This window comes from Coregonus clupeaformis, chromosome 13 (assembly GCF_020615455.1).
Source record: "Coregonus clupeaformis isolate EN_2021a chromosome 13, ASM2061545v1, whole genome shotgun sequence".
Taxonomy (NCBI): domain Eukaryota; kingdom Metazoa; phylum Chordata; class Actinopteri; order Salmoniformes; family Salmonidae; genus Coregonus; species Coregonus clupeaformis.
Window position 1 is genome coordinate 13,163,978 of NC_059204.1, and position 16,959 is coordinate 13,180,936.

Genomic DNA, 16,959 nt, shown 5'->3' on the forward strand with positions numbered 1-16,959 from the left:
TTATGTTGTTCATTGGTCTTCTCTGAGACGATTTTGACCTTTTCTGTATACTGTATTGAAGCTGCCAAGGCCTAGGAGATGGGGTTTTGTCTAAGGAATCGATGGCATTGAACTCTTCTACATATTGACCTCTGTGACGACTTCAGTCTCTTTTGCTGAAGCACAGGGGCTGTGGAAATCCGTGACTCATTCAAATAAAAGTTTATTGGTCGCGTACACAGATTTGCAGATGTTATCAGTGTATTACTGCACTGTTGGAGCTAGAAACACAAGCATTTCGCTGCACCTGCGATAACATCTGCAAATCAGTGTACGTGATCAATAAATATTCATTTCATTTTTCAATTTTTGCAAATGTATTGAAAATGAAATACAGAAATATCTAATTTACATAAGTATTCACACCCCTGAGTCAATACTTTGTAGAAGCATCTTTGGCGGCGATTACAGCTGTGAGTCTTTTGGGGTAAGTCTGTAAGAACTTTGCACACTTGGACTGTACAATATTTGCCAATTTTATTCAAGCCCTATCAAGTTGGGTACTGGGTGAAGGCCGGCTAGTGGTGACTGTTTAACAGTCTGATGGCCTGGAGATAGAAGCTATTTCCAATGTCCAATTTTAATCACTGGACATTGATCACCGGATATTCGGCCAGTCTGCACAGCGCGTTATCGACCCAGAACATATCAGTTCTTCCGCCGGATTCACTGGACCTCTAACTCCGGATTCATCGCCACCAGCTGGCTACAACAAAACGGACGCTGTGGTCTGGCTAATCAACCTGAGCTAGGCCCATCTCCCGGCTATCTACCTCTCTATCAACTGGACGGGACCACCTAGGATTGACGCGGAGCCCCGCCGATCCTACACGACTGGTCTGCCGACGAAATCGTCTGATGTGGTTACGACGTAACCACGAAGATTCCATCCATCTGCTAGCCCTGGCCCGTTAGCACACGCTTACTCACTAAACTGAACTAGCTACTGAACTAGCTACTTGCTATTGGCCACAGCTGGCGGTGTTTCACCCAGAACATTTGATTTTTTTTTTTCCGCGGGGATTGGTTTTAATCACTGGACATTGATCGCCGGATATTCGGACAGTCAGCACTGCGCGTTGTCGACCCAGAACATATCAGTTTTTCCGTCGCTACCAGCTGGCTACAACAAAACGGACGTAGCACACGCTAGCCGTGGCCTCTTGCTCACTGGCGCTTCACCACCGGACCTTGTGATAACTCAGCTATACAGCTGATATCTGCTGGACTGTTCCTTTTTACGGTACTACATCCTGTTTATGTTTAGCCTCAGCCCAAACATGGTTAGTTTATTGTTGTTTCGGTTATTTCTAATTGTACTATATCACTGTAGACCCCCAGCCTAGCTGAACCTGCCTTGGTTAGCCCCTTTGTCCCTCCACCCATACACTCACAGACCGACTCAATTTATGCCTCTAGAGATACTATCTCTTTCAGTGTTACCCAACGCTTAGGTTTGCCTCCACTTTACTCATGTCCTTCCATATCCTTGTCTGTTCATAATGCCCTGAATCTTTTCTATAACACCCGGAAATCTGCCCCCCTTTATTCTATGTACCCAACGCACTAGAAGACCAGTTCTTAAAGCCTTTAGCCGTATCCTTATTCTAGTCCTCCTCTGTTCCTCTGGTGATGTAGAGGCTAACCCAGGCCCTGTAGCCCCCAGTATCACTCCTACTCCCCAGGAGCTATCATTTGTTGACTTCTGTAATCGCAAAAGTCTTGGTTTCTTGCACATAAATATCAGAAGTCTACTTCCTAAGTTTGAGTTATTCACTGCGTTAGCACACTCTGCCAACCCTGATGTTCTAGCAGTGTCTGAATCCTGGCTCAGGAAGGCCACCAAAAATTCTGAAATTTCCATCCCCAACTATAACATTTTCCGTCTAGATAGAACTGCCAAAGGGGGTGGAGTTGCAATCTACTGTAGAGATAGCCTGCAGAGCTCTATCATACTATCCAGGTCTGTGCCCAAACAGTTTGAGCTTCTACTTCTAAAAATCCACCTTTCCAGAAATAAGTCTCTCACTGTTGCCGCTTGCTACAGACCCCCCTCAGCCCCCAGCTGTGCCCTGGACACCATATGTGAATTGATTGCCCCCATTTATCCTCTGAGTTTGTACTGCTTGGTGACCTAAATTGGGATATGCTTAATACCCCAGCCATCCTACAATCCAAGCTAGATGCCCTCAACCTCACGCAAATTATCAACGAACCTACCAGGTACAACCCTAAATCCTTAAACATGGGTACCCTCATAGATATCATCCTGACTAATATACCCTCTAAATACACCTCAGCTGTCTTCAACCAGGATCTCAGCGATCACTGCCTTATTGCCTGCGTCCGTAACGGGTCCGCGGTCAAACGACCACCCTCATCACTGTCAAACGCTCCCTAAAACACTTTAGCGAGGAGGCCTTCCTAATTGACCTGGCCCAGGTATCCTGGATGGATATAGATCTCATTCCGTCAGTAGAGGATGCCTGGTTGTTCCTTAAAAGTAATTTCCTCTCAATCTTAAATAAACATGCCCCATTCAAAAATACAGAACTAAGAACCGATATAGCCCCTGGTTCTCCTCAGACTTGACTGCCCTTGACCAGCACAAAAACATCCTGTGGCGTACAGCATTAGCATCAAATAGCCCCCGCGATATGCAACTTTTCAGGGAAGTTAGGAACCAATATACACAAGCAGTCAGGAAAGCAAAGGCTAACTTTTTCAAACAGAAATTTGCATCCTGTAGCACTAACTCCAAAAAGTTTTGGGACACTGTAAAGTCCATGGAGAATAAGAGCACTTCCTCCCAGCTGCCCACTGCACTGAGGCTAGGAAACACTATCACCACCGATAAATCTACAATAATCGAGAATTTCAACAAGCATTTTGCTACAGCTGGCCATGCTTTCCATCTGGCTACCACTAACCCGGCCACCAACTCTGCACCCTCTGCTGCAACTTGCCCATGCCCCCCCGCTTCTCCTTCACACAAATTCAGACAGTTGATGTTTTGAAAGCGCTGCAAAATCTGGACCCCTACAAATCAGCTGGGCTAGACAATCTGGACCCTTTCTTCCTAAAACTAGCCGCCGAAATTGTCGCAACCCCTATTACTAGTCTGTTCAACCTCTCTTTCATAACGTCTGAGATCCCCAGAGATTGGAAAGCTGCCGCGGTCATCCCCCTCTTCAAAGGGGGTGACACTCTAGATCCAAACTGCTACAGACCTATATCCATCCTGCCCTGCCTTTCGAAAGTATTCGAAGCCAAGTTAACAAACAGATCATCGACCATTTCGAATACCACCGTACCTTCTCCGCTATGCAATCCGGTTTCCGAGCTGGTCACGGGTGCACTTCAGCCACGCTCAAGGTCCTAAACGATATTATAACCGCGATTGATAATAGACAGTACTGTGCAGCCGTCTTCATCGACCTGGCCAAGGCTTTCGACTCTGTCAACCACCGCATTCTTATTGGCAGACTAAATAGCCTTGGTTTCTCAAATGACTGCCTCGCCTGGTTCACCAACTACTTCTCAGATAGAGTTCAGTGTGTCAAATCGGAGGGCCTGTTGTCTGGACCTATGGCAGTCTCTATGGGGGTGCCACAGGGTTCAATTCTTGGGCCGACACTTTTCTCCGTGTATATCAATGATGTCGCTCTTGCTGCTGGTGACTCTCAGATCCACCTCTACGCAGACGACACCATTTTGTATACATCTGGCCCTTCATTGGACACTGTGTTAACAAACCTCCAAACGAGCTTCAATGCCATACAACAATCCTTCAGTAGCCTTCAACTGCTCTTAAACACTAGTAAAACTAAATGCATGCTTTTCAATCGAACGCTGCTAGCACCCGCCCACCCGACTAGAATCACCACTCTCGACGGGTCTGACCTAGAGTATGTGGACAACTACAAATATCTAGGTGTCTGGTTAGACTGTAAACTCAACTTCCAGACTCACATAAAGAATCTCCAATCCAAAGTTAAATCTAGAATCGGCTTCCTATTTCGCAACAAAGCCTCCTTCACTCATGCTGCCAAACATGCCCTCGTAAAACTGACTATCCTACCGATCCTTGACTTCGGCGATGTCATTTACAAAATAGCCTCCAACACTCTACTCAGCAAATTGGATGTAGTCTATCACAGTGCCATCCGTTTTGTCTCCAAAGCCCCATACACTACCCACCACTGTGACCTGTACGCTCTTGTTGGCTGGTCCTCACTACATGTTCGTCGTCAAACCCACTGGCTCCAGGCCATCTATAAATCACTGCTAGGCAAATCCCCGCCCTATCTTAGCTCATTGGTCACCATAGCAGCACCCACCCGTAGTCTGCGCTCCAGCAGGTATATCTCACTGGTCATTCCCAAAGCCAACACCTCCTTTGGCCGCCATTCCTTCCAGTTCTCTGCTGCCAATGACTGGAACGAATTGCAAAAATCTCTGAAGCTGGAGACTCTTATCTCCCCCAATAACTTTAAGCATCAGTTGTCAGAGCACCTTACCGATCACTGCACCTGTACACAGCCCATCTGAAATTAGCCCACCCAACTACCTCATCCCTATATTGTTATTTAATTTGCTCTTTTGCACCCCAGTATCTCTATTTGCACATAATCTCTTGCACATCTAGCATTCCAGTGTTAATACTATTGTAATTATTCTGCACTATAGCCCATTTATTGCCTTACCTCCATAACTTGCTACATTTGCACACACTGTATATATATTTTCTGTTGTATTTTCTGACTTTATGTTTTTTTCTTTACCCCATATGTAACTCTGTGTTGTTTTTATTGCACTACTTTGCTTTATCTTGGCCAGGTCGCAGTTGTAAATGAGAACCTGTTCTCAACTGGCTTACCTGGTTAAATAAAGGTGAAATAAAAAAAATAAAAAAAATATTTGTCAGTCTCTCGGTCCCAGCTTGGATGCACCTGTACTGTCTCCGCCTTTTAGATCGTAGCGGGGTGAATGGGCCGTGGCTCGGGTGGCTGAGGTCCTTGATGATCTTCTTGGCCTTCCTGTGACACCGGGTGCTGTAAATATCCTGCCCCCTGGTGATGCATTGGGCTGACCGCACCACCCTCTGGAGAGCCCTGCGGTTGTGGATGGTGCAATTGTCGTACCAGTCAGTGATACAGCCTGACAAGATGCTCTCAATGGTGCATCTGTAGAAGTTCGTGAGGGTCTTCGGTGCCTTCTTCACCACACTTTCTGTTATATTCCTGGCACCACTCCTCCAGTACTCTCACCTCCTCCCTGTAGGCTGTCTCGTCGTTGTTGGTAATCAGGCCTACCACTGTTGTGTCATCAGCAAACGTGTCTGCAGTGTCTAGACTTGAGAGCTTAGCCTTTTGAACAAATTCTTAATTTGAATGTCGCAAACAGTACTGGAGTCAATGACGAAACGAGGCATATGTCTATCCACACACAATGTATACCCTAGCCTGTCAGCATATCAAGTGGCAACCCGTGAGCCAACACATGTCAACTCATTGCTGTTGGCTTTGTGACAGCCATGGAAGCCTGTTCCCCCAGAGATGTGTCTGTCTGCTGAGATGGGGTGTGGTTGACCATTGAGCTCTTTCGAACAGCGAGACGAGACTTCTGCTGTTCACACCTGCAGTTGACTGTGTAAAATCGGTGGTGATGTGGCCCCACACTGTTAAGTGGCACCAGGGGTGGGTAGAACATCTGTACCCAGGTCTGGCTGTGCCCTGCTGAGAAGCTCCAGGGCTGGGGTATAGGACAGCCGGCTGAAGCCCCTCCTCCTGGTCCCAACTGGACGGAGGTGGCGACAGATGGCCAGTCCCGTGGTGCGATCAGGATGCAGGTGTGCCATGCCCGCGAATCCTCTGCCCTCCCACAGCTGGATCCACAACTCCCATCGGGGAAGGAGGTGCCTCGTAATTGGGTGACTTTTTGGCAACAACACCGAGCGCCACTGACCCTCGGCTGGCAAGCAGTTTGCATGCTCCGTCATTAGAGTGGCACTTCTGCACTGCCCATATGCCAGGGTGGCATAATTGGTGCTTCCGTACGTTCATACATTCAGCTGGGAGGCCAGAGGGAGAAAACCACCAGAGCAAGCTGGCCGCTGTCTCCTGAGGGGGTTGTGTCCAATCACGCCTCACAAACTAACTCTCCAGGAAACGCCATGGCTGATTTCACCATTTCCCCCCGATCACATCACGAATCAGTCAACTTGACTGTTCACTCCAAAGCATTCAAACGCAAATCTCATAGCTGACACTTTCGGGATCGATGCAGTTTAAAAGCACAGGATGTTCTGGTAACACCCATGTCCTACTTTTCTAATATGTCATTGTAGGAAAGCCAGTGGAAGACGGGTTAACAGGGCATATATGCTGTTGGTCTGTGGATTAGCCATTCTCCAGGGGCCTAATGTAGACTTGGGGCCACGAGGGGAGGAAGTTAAACAAAGCGCTGGCTCCAGCCCACAGCGGTGACTCTAAACCCTGAGCAATCTCGGCGTAATCACACAACAAAGACACAATTAGCCACGAACCCATGGATATTAACTTGGAAAACACACCCCTGTCATTTGTACCCTTCGGATATTTGCATTTCATGAATTCTACCCCCTACCTTACCCTATCCATTTATCTTTTTTGTAAAAAGCTAATTTGCTGAAAAATGCAAAGTATTCATTTAAATATGCATTAGAACACCACCCCCCACCCAAACCAAAAGTGCTAATTTAGCAAAACCGCAGACCATATCTGTCTCACTTAGGTTACCGTCCTCGAATCTGAATCTCTCCTATTCTCAAGTGCTTCTCCAGACTGGCCCTTTGCACCCATTGCAGTGAGACTTTGATATGACCAGTCTGAAACAACCTTACCCACTCACTGGGAAGGGGCGCTTTCTAGCAATCAATGCACCGAATGCTTCAGAAGATTCGAGTTCATTCCAATCAGTACTATAAAGAGAAAACAGTGGTGTGTAAGAGTGAAGGGGTCTGTGGCGTATTGATTGTTACAAAATATGAATTATTTGTCAGCCCTGATATTTCAAGAGAAGAAAACTTTGGTTTGATTGCTTTCCCACTGTGTTGTCTTCTGTTTGGCAGACTTCAAATAGGCCAAGCATTTTAGGTGAGCGAACCTTGTGAAAATCAATTGTGTCCGCCCAAAAAAAAAAAGTATATATACAGTTGAAGTCGGAAGTTTACATACACTTAGGTTGGAGTCATTAAAACTTGTTTTACAACCACTCCACACATTTCTTGTTAACAAACTTTAGTTTTGGCAAGTCGGTTAGGACATCTACTTTGTGCATGACACAAGTAATTTTTCCAACAATTGATACAGACAGATTATTTCACTTATAATTCGCTGTATCACAATTCCAGTGGGTCAGAAGTTTACATACACTAAGGTGACTGTGCCTTTAACCAGATTGGAAAATTCCAGAAAATGATGTCATGGCTTTAGAAGCTTCTGATAGGCTAATTGACATCATTTGAGTCAATTGGAGGTGTACCTGTGGATGTATTTCTACCTTCAAGCTCAGTGCCTCTTTGCTCGACATCATGGGAAAATCAAAAGAAATCAGCCAAGACCTCAGAAAAAATTATTGTAGACCTCCACAAGTCTGGTTCATCCTTGGGAGCAATTTCCAAACGCCTGAAGGCGTATAAATACCATGGGACCACGCAGGCATCATACCGCTCAGGAAGGAGACGCGTTCTGTCTCCTAGAGATGATCGTACTTTGGTGCGAAAAGTGCAAATCAATCCCAGAACAACAGCAAAGGACCTTGTGAAGATGCTGGAGGAAACAGGTCCAAAAGTATCTATATCCACAGTAAAACGAGTCCTATATCGACATTACCTGAAAGGCTGCTCAGCAAGGAAGAAGCCACTGCTCCAAAACAGACATAAAAAAGCAAGACTACGGTTTGCAACTGCACATGGGGACAAAGATCGTACTTTTTGGAGAAATGTTCTCTGGCCTGATGAAACAAAAATAGAGCTGTTTGGCCATAATGACCATCGTTATGTTTGGAGGAAAAAGGGCACTGCTTGCAAGCCGAAGAACAACATCCCAACCGTGAAGCATGGGTGTGGCAGCATCATGCTGTGGGGGTGCTTTGCTGCAGGAGGGACTGGTGCACTTCACAAAATAGATGGCATTATGAGGAAGGAAAATTATGTGGATATATTGAAGCAACATCTCAAGACATCAGTCAGGAAGTTAAAGCTTGGTCGCAAATGGGTCTTCCAAATGGACAATGACCCCAAGCATACTTCCAAAGTTGTGGCAAAATGGCTTAAGGACAACAAAGTCAAGGTATTGGAGTGGCCATCACAAAGCCCTGACCTCAATCCTATAGAACATTTGTGGGCAGAACTGAAAAAGTGTGTGCGAACAAGGAGGCCTACAAACCTGACTCAGTTACACCAGCTCTGTCAGGAGGAATGGGCCAAAATTCTCCCAACTTATTGTGGGAAGCTTGTGGAAGGCTACCTGAAACGTTTGACCCAAGTTAAACAATTTAAAGGCAATGCTACCAAATACTAATTGAGTGTATGTAAACTTCTGACCCACTGGGAATGTGATGAAAGAAATAAAAGCTGAAATAAATCATTCTCTCTACTATTATTTTGACATTTCATATTCTTAAAATAAAGTGGTGATCCTAACTGACCTAAGACAGGGAATTTTTACTAGGATTAAATGTCAGGAATTGTGAAAAACTGAGTTTAAATGTATTTGGCTAAGGTGTATGTTAACTTCCAACTTCAACTGTATATATAAAAAAGAAATTATGAATATCGCTAGCAACAACAGAATAAACTCATTTTGAATGACATACCTAAAGTAGAAAAGAGGAGAATATCTTCTTTCTAATTATCAACTTTATTTCTCAACTCCTAATATTAAGCAAATTACACTAATTGGAACTAATTACACTCACTGGAGTATCTGACATAACAGAAGGCTTTGAAAAAACACCCGTGAATAGGCTACCAGTGTGGCAAGTGCCACTGGCTGCTGGTAAACTTTCTTGACTTGGACATACAGTACATTTTGCCAACACATGGCTAACCTTTGTTTAACCAGCTAGACAGCTGCTATTGTGTTTGGAGTTCCCTTTCTAGATAATAAGCTATGTTAGAGTTTACACTTCCTCTTCCAATTATAATGTGGGGAGGTCAAAATAATAAAAAACGATTTACCAAATCTATTCATTTAAAAATGTTGATTACTTCCCCATGCCATTATAATTCATCTGATGATAAGACAAGACATGAATGTTTTTTTTTTTTTTGCTAACGTGATGGGGATCCCTGGGTTGCCGGTTTGCCTGGGAGGGCAAGAAAAGGTTGGAGACCCCTGATCTAGAGGGCTTTTTATGTTTTCATGTTTTGAATACAAACTGGCAAATCCACTGCAAATGCAACGCTTGACAAGCTGGAAAAGTTGTGGTTTGAATTTAAATATTAGGTTTGACTATTCCTTGCTCTGACCATTACCTTAGTTGAGTCTGGAGCCTGGTTGTGGCAATTCAATACTTATTACTGTAGACGATATACACTATATATACAAAAGTATGTGGACACCCCTTCAAATTAGTGGATTCTGCTATTTCAGCCACACCTGTTGCTGACAGGTGTATAAAATCGAGCACACTGCCATGCAATTTCTATAGACAAACATTGGCAATAGAATGGCCTTACTGAAGAGCTCAGTGACTTTCAATGTGGCACCATCATAGGATGCCACCTTTCCAACAAGTCAGTTCGTCAAATTTCTGCCCTGCTAGAGCTGCCCCGGTCAACTGTAAATGCTGTTATTGTGAAGTGGAAACGTCTAGGAGCAACAACGGCTCAGCCACGAAGTAGTAGGCCGCACAAGCTCACAGAACGGCACCACCGAGTGCAAAAAATTGTCTGTCCTCGGTTGCAACACTCACTACCGAGTTCCAAACTGCCTCTGGATCAACGTCAGCACCATAACTGTTTGTCAGGAGCTTCATGAAATGGGTTTCCAAGCCTAAGATCACCATGCGCAATGCTAAGCATCAGCTGGAGTTGTGCAAAGCTCGCCGCCATTAGACTCTGGAGCAGTGGAATCGCGTTCTCTGGAGTGATGAATCACGCTTCACCATCTGGCAATCCGACGGACAAATCTGGGTTTGGCGGATGCCAGGAGAACGTTACCTGCTCGAAGGCATAGTGCCAACTGTAAAGTTTGGTGGAGGAGGAATAATGGTCTGGGGCTGTTTTTCATGGTTCCAGACGATTCTGTGCTTCCAAGTTTGTGGAAACAGTTTGGGGAAGGCCCTTTCCTGAATCCGTATGACAATGCCCCCATGCACACAGCGAGGTCCATACAGAAAGGTCAACCAGGCATTGACTCGGTACCGGTACCCCCCGTAGCCTCATTATTGTTATTTTATTGTGTTACTTTTTATAATTTTTTTACCTTTGTTTATTTAGTAAATATTTTCTTAACTCTTACTTGAACTGCATTGTTGGTTAAGGGCTTGTAAGTAATAATTTAATGGTAATGTCTACACCTGTTGTATTCGGCACATGTGACAAATAACAATTTGATTTGATTTGAATTGAAATGGTTTGTCAAACTTGACTGGCCTGCACAGAGCCCTGTCCTCAACCCCATCGAACACCTTTGAGATGAATTGGAACACCGACTGCGAGCCAGGCCTAATCACCTAAAATCAGTGCCCGACTTCACTAATGCTCTTGTGGCTGAATGGGAGCAAGTCTCCACAGCAATGTTCCAACATCTAGTGAAAAGCCTTCCCAGAAGAGCGGAGGCTGTTATAGCAGCAAAGAGGGGACCAACTCCATATTAATGCCCATGATTTTGGAATGAGATGTTCGACGAGCAGGTGCCCACATACTTTTGGTCATGTAGTGTATTTAATGTTTGAATGCTAAATAAATGTAATCTCACAATGAGTAAAAACAATTCTGAAACAAAACAAAAGAAAGAAAAGTATTAGTTTTATAACCAAGGAAGAGTGGCCAGTTAACTAAAAGCCTGGTGACAAGGCAGGTACAGGTGAACTAGTAAGAGAAAATCTGTGTATGTAGCCTAAGTGAGTGTAAGTGTCTCCATGCATGTGTATGTGTGCCCTTCGAGGTGTGACTTAAGACAACATTTAACGGCCCACAGACAGCCATAAAACAACTGCATACACAGCCACCACGCCTCATCAGCCACGGACCCGCCCCATCCCTAACTCAGGCCTGCCTGGCTGGCTGACTGGCTGGTTGGCCAGCTGGGGCTCTCTCCGCAGGGCTGATGAGCTGGGCTGAGTAACAGGTAGCATCCCCAGGTGCAGGGGCCTCCTCCCAGGTCGGTAAGCCATTGCGCACAGGGCCGACAAAGCTGCGCTTAATTAGGCAAGAAGGGGGCTCCCATCGGCCTGTAATGGGGTCTTATGAGAGCCATGTTGAAGCATGGGCGAACTAGGGGGGGTCCGCTTATTGCCCTGCATTATGGATTTACCCATCTGGCCATTGAAGGGGGTGGAGGGCAAGGTGATGTGCTGTCGGCCGACTTAAACAAAGACTCGGGGAGAGAGGGGCGTGTCCATGAACACACGCTGAATTACTGTGGCCGCTACAGGGCCATTGTGTTCGTGATGGGTTGGCTTTTCACAGCTGGGGCAGCCCAAATTGTTCTTTTATACTCGTTTATACTCCCTTATTGGAGCCAGAGGGGCTCTGGGAATGATTAACAGACACCACAATGAAGTGGACTCATTGTCAACCTTTCCTTCTCAATTTACTTTTCCCATTTATTTCTCCCTCCCCAATTGCAAATGCCTGGACCTCGCTTGGTTAACTATGCTGACGATGATCAGACGGCAGAAAATTTGCTTCAAAAGCACAGAAGTGGTGGCCTTGAGTTATTTTGTTGAGGTTGTGTGGATGTCTGTTTGTTTGCCCAAACTTGGAAAAATGTTGGGTAAACTATAGACATTTACATATACAGTGGCTTGTGAAAGTATTCACCCCCCTTTGCCATTTTTCCTATTTTGTTGCCTTACAACCTGGAATTAAAATTTCTTTTTGGGGGGTTTGTATCATTTGATTTACAGAACATGCCTACCACTTTGAAGATGCAAAGTTAAACAAACAAGAAATAAGACAAAAAAACAGAAAACTTGAGCGTGCATAACTATTCAGTCTCAAATCTCTGGAAGACTGAAACAGGTTTCCCTCAAGAATTTCCCTGTATTTAGCGCCATCCATCATTCCTTCAATTCTGACCAGTTTCCCAGTCCCTGCCGATGAAATAAATCCCCACAGCATGATGCTGCCACCACTATGCTTCACTGTGGATGGTGTTCTCGGGGTGATGAGAGGTGTTGGGGGGTGCGCCAGACATAGCGTTTTCCTTAATGGCCAAAAAGCTCAATTTTAGCCTCATCTTCCATATGTTTGGGAAGTCTCCCACATGCCTTTTGGCGAACACCTTTTGGCGTGTTTGCTTATTTTTTTCTTTAAGCAATGGCTTTTTTCTTGCCACTCTTCTGTAAAGCCCAGCTCTGTGGAGTGTACGGTTTAAAGTGGTCCTATGGAAAGATACTCCAATCTCAGCTGTGGAGCTTTGCAGCTCCTTCAGGGTTATCTTTGGTCTCTTTGTTGCCTCTGATTAATGCCCTCCTTGCCTGGGCCATGAGTTTTAGTGGGCGGCCCTCTCTTGGCAGGTTTGTTGTGGTGCCATATTCTTTCCATTTTTTAATTTAATTTAATTTATTTTATTTTACCTTTATTTAACTAGGCAAGTCAGTTAAGAACAAATTCTTATTTACAATGACGGCCTACACCGGCCAAACCCGGACGACGCTCGGCCTCACAATTTTTTAATAATGGATTTAATGGTGCTCCGTGTGATGTTGAAAGCTTCTGATATTTTTTTATAACCCAACCCTGATCTGTACTTCTCCACAACTTTGTCCCTGACCTGTTTGGAGAGCTCCTTGATCTTCATGGTGCCACTTGCTTGGTGGTGCCCCTTGCTTAGTGCTGTTGCAGACTCTGGGGCCTTTCAGAACAGGTGTATGTATAATGAGATCATGTGACAGATCATGTGACACTTAGATTGCACACAGGTGGACTTTATTTAACTAATTATGTGACTTCTGAAGGTAATTGGTTGCACCAGATCTTATTAAGGGGTTTCATAGCAAAGGGGGTGAATACATATGCACGCACCACTTTTCCATTATTTATTTTTTTGAATATTTTGAAACAAGTAATTTTTTAAATTTCACTTCACCAATTTGGACTATTTTGTGTATGTCTATTACATGAAATCCAAATAAAAATCAATTTAAATTACAGGTTGTAATGCAACAAAATAGGAAAAACACCAAGGGGGATGAATACTTTTGTAAGGCACTGTAGCACATTTGGGGGGTAAAAAGCTAAAACAGTTAAATCTCTAACCTTAACAAAAATATAATATTTCATATCTGAGGACTACTTATTCAAAGTCTATGGACTACTCATTCGAAGTCTATCAGTTTCAAAAGTTTGGTCATTCCCTCTGTGAAATTATCACAGACTTTTCTGTTTTGTCAACTTCACACTCCTGACACAGTTACCCAAACAGTGCAGGGACACGAAGGTGAGTGCATAGTGGAAAGAGTCAAAACTCCTTGTGCCCCATACCCCGCCTCCCTCCTCTCCCTCCTGTGTTATGCTTCCTGTATCTGATCTGATGTCCATTTCGCAGCCCGCCGCTGGTCCTCAGGGGAAAGGAAGTGGAATAGGGGCCCTTCAAATGAGGCCAGCGCCCCGCCTCCCTCACCAATAAGCCCAGCTTGATAGAGTTTACGTGGCAATTAGGAGAGAGATGAGTGGCCCTTTCATGAGTTGGATAAATGAAAGGCCTGGCTGGTCGGGCTCCGCCCCCCGCTGGTCCTCTCTTGGTACGAGCTGAGCCCTGCCACCGCTTCCCCCTCTCAGATCTCTCTGTCACACTGAAGCCATTAGTCCAGTGGCCCGGTTGGTGCTGAGACTAATAATCGTGCCCTTCCAGGAAATTAAACCGATGTAATGAAGATGCTCTCATTTTGGGTCTGAGATCTAAGGTTTTCATTTTATGGTGGCTTGAGGTGTTAAGGTTTGCTGTGGGGAGAGCAATGCACAACATTTTATTTGAGGGGATTTCACTGGAATTTATTGTATTATTTTAGTGTATTTTGTCTTTGTAAGCCACATTTGATGCTGTAAGAACATAGAGCACTGTCACTGAGTGTGACATAACTAATCATAGATTCTTCTGACCCTGTTCAGTCGAAAACTGGAACACCATTTTACTGAGACAGTACAGAGATGACCCACATTGCTCCAGCTAGATCTATGGGTCTCCAGGCTGACTACCATTGTATAATTCTTGTGGCATCATGTTCCTTGTTTTGCAGTTACAATACCAAGTTGACTTGTCTAAAGTGTATCAAAACTAATGGGCACTGGATTGATTATCGCCACAAGGGCCAACTCTATCCAAGCTATTTTTTCCAAAGTCTATATAGACAATGCAGAGCCATGCTGTAGTGTTATATTAAACCATGATTTCTATGATTTTGGCTGTAATCGTTTAGTAGGCATTATTGGGATGATGGCAAACACAATGGGGTATGTAGTTTGGCCTGCTTATGCTTGTACTGACATTCTTGGACAGTGACAGTGTTTTTGAGACAGCAGGGGTTCTGTCTGGAGACATAGCTGAGGATGGGATAGGCCTCTACTGCCAGCTGAGCACACACACGCACAAACACCCACAAAGAGAGGCATTTGACAGGCTGATTACAGCACAAAGAGATGGACAGGGTGGGTTCCGTTCCTTCAGTGGGGTCCCCCAAGGACTCCCCACACACACTTTAACTCACACACTCCAGCACAATGGGAGAACCTTGTAATTAGGCCATAGAGCATTTCATTGAGCTCATTATGACACCCGTGTAAAGATTTGATGCTCCATCAACCCTCAGAGTAGCGTGTAGTGGAGTCATATCTATAATAATGGCTTCCCTCTGTGTATAGATAGGTACAGTAGACACAGCTAGGAGTAATATATCTCTAGTCTACACTATAGTCCCATAGTTGCAGACCTGTTTTTACCTTCTGTCATGAAAGGTTTTCAGAGCACAGGCCCAAATATGAGCAAGCTGAAATTACTTTTGAGTCTGGTGACTTGTATTTTTACTTGACCCTTATTTTTGTCACTATGAATATGTTTCCGAACGACAGCAATTGAGCAATACGACAGAACACAGACACCGAAGTTCAAGGAAAGCTCATTTTCTTCTGTTAATTACATTGGCTCATCCCAAGCAGACCAAGATCACTTCATAACATATTGAGGTTACGCCACTCATCTAGGAAACACGAGAGACAAATCCCAGTCTGTGCCTCTGAGAGCATAAATACAAATTCATTTTTTTCGTCCCGACATTGGTTTGTATTGTGGAAAACCAAAGTCTGATCTAAACCTATCCAGTAGCCCTACAATGTTGTGATAGTATGTACTGATTGCTATCTCAGGTATAGCAGAAAATCAATACAGTGTGCAACTAGAATAGATGTACAGTATAGATATCAGATACTACTGCAATGGCTGAATTGTAATTTGAATTTGCACTAACTCAAACTTTTGCATACTGAAAATGATTTTCTTTCAACACAACAAAAAGCATGAGCTGGAGCACACCCAGAGAAAATGATTTTGTGTAGAGGAGCTGACTAACGGCGAATAAACTGTAAGCCATGAAGATAAAGAGAGTAGCACACTGTATACAGTACCAGTAAAACATTTGGACACACCTACTCATTCAAGGGTTTTTCTTTATTTTTACTATTTTCTACATTGTAGAATAATAGTGAAGACATCAAAACTATGAAATAACACATAGTAATCAAAAAAATTATTAAACAAATCAAAATATATTATATATTTGAGATTCTTCAAAGTAGCCACCCTTTGCCTTGATGACAGCTTTGCCCACTCTTGGCATTCTCTCAACCAACTTCATGAGGTTGTCACCTGGAATGCATTTCAATTAACAGGTGTGCCTATTTAAAAGTTAATTTGTGGAATTTCTTTCCTTCTTAATGCGTTTGAGCCAATCAGTTGTGTTGTGACAAAGTAGGGGTGGTATACCGAAGATAGCCCTATTTGGTAAAAGACCAAGTCCATATTATGGCATGAACAGCTCAAATAAGCAAAGAGAAACGACAGTCCATCATTACTTTAAGACATGAAGGTCAGTCACTCCGAAAAATTTCAAGAACTTAGAAAGTTTCTTCAAGTGCAGTTGCAAAAACCATCCCCGTCTGGACTACTGCAACTCGCTGTTGGCTGGCCTCCCTGCCTGTGCCATTAAACCCCTACAACTCATCCAGAATGCCGCAGCCCGTCTGGTGTTCAACCTTCCCAAGTTCTCTCACGTCACCCCCCTCCTCCGCACACTCCACTGGCTTCCAGTTGAAGCTCGCATCCGCTACAAGACCATGGTGCTTGCCTATGGAGCAGTGAGGGGAACGGCACCTCTGTACCTTCAGGCTCTGATCAGTCCCTACACCCAAACGAGGGCATTGCGTTCATCCACCTCTGGCCTGCTGGCTCCCCTTCCTCTGCGGAAGCATAGCTCCCGCTCAGCCCAGTCAAAACTGTTCGCTGCTCTGGCACCCCAATGGTGGAACAAGCTCCCTCACGACGCCAGGACAGCGGAGTCACTCACCACCTTCCGGAGACATTTGAAACCCCACCTCTTTAAGGAATACCTGGGATAGGATAAAGTAATCCTTCTAACCCCCCAAATTGTAAAGTGGTTATCCCACTGGCTATAGGGTGAACGCACCAATTTGTGAGTCGCTCTGGCTAAGAG